Source organism: Geospiza fortis, unplaced genomic scaffold (genome assembly GCF_000277835.1).
Source record: "Geospiza fortis unplaced genomic scaffold, GeoFor_1.0 scaffold23, whole genome shotgun sequence".
NCBI lineage: Eukaryota > Metazoa > Chordata > Aves > Passeriformes > Thraupidae > Geospiza > Geospiza fortis.
The window spans coordinates 11,983,063-11,984,267 of NW_005054303.1; positions in this window are offsets into that span (position 1 = coordinate 11,983,063).

Genomic DNA, 1,205 nt, shown 5'->3' on the forward strand with positions numbered 1-1,205 from the left:
CAGGGGCTGTGAGCAGAGCTTTGCCAAGCCTGTGCTCTAGGAAGTGGAAATTGTTTACCACTGGCCATAATGGTTATTTCACACCCACACCAGCAGCTCAGACTGAAGCCATTGAAAAAAATATTCTTTACACACTACAGAGAGTTTTCTTTGGTGGCCCAGCTGTGAGAACACTTGCAAATGTTATCTATCATATGCCTATTAGAAATGAGTGCATTTGCTGAATTTTCAAAGAGGTGGCTTAATGAAGTGAATGTCACATGAAGAAATGCCACGATTAACTGCACCGTTTTTTAAGATTTTGAGCCCACCAGGTTTAAAGCACACACACTGTTCATCCAAGTATATGAAGGTGATGAAATCCTGCCCACATCACCCTCTCCAAGAGCCTAAGGCCAGGATGCCTGGCAGCATCTGACCCTTGCATTTTCTCCTGCTCTCACTGTGAGCTTAGCCCCCTGTGTTTGCCAGGCTTCAAAGCAAAAATAATCAACCATTTCCTTCTTTAGCTGTTCCAGTGGCTGATCACACTAACTGTGATAAATGTGCACCTTAATTCTGGCTTGTGTCTGTCTGTTGTCAGCTACAAGTCCTTGTTCTGTCCTTCCTGGGAGGTGCTCAGAGGTTTCTCTCCAGGGAGATGCTGTAGGGATAATAAGGTCACCTCACCATTTTCCTTCTGTGAAGAAAACAGAGCTCTCTGAGGCTCATGATTCAAAGCATCTTCTCCAGTCTTTAAGCCACTCCTGTGACTTCTTTCTTCAGTCAGCCCAAGCTGACTGTGCAGGGCAGTGAAAAAGGAGCTGTGGTTTTTACCCTACAGCCAGGTCCAGCCCTTCTGTGCTGCAGGGCGGTGTCTGCCACCATCCCCATGTCCTGAGCACAACCACAGCATCTCCTGGAGGTGATGACCCATTTGGCAGGAGTGGCCTCTGCTCCTCTCTGAATCGGGAATGTGGTGTTCCAGAGCTCACTGTGTGAGCAGGCCTGACTTGACAAGCAACCCAGGGCACTGTTATTATCTTAACTGCTCCTTGTCTAGTCCCACATTCCTTTGTCCAGCTAAAAAAGTTGCTTTGAATGTCACAAACCAGATGAATTAAGGCATTGGGGTTACAACTTTAACATCATGTCCAGAAGAGATTCCCATGCCGTTTGTTTCTCCCCTCCATCCCGCCTTGCCACCAGCATTCATCAGCTCTCTT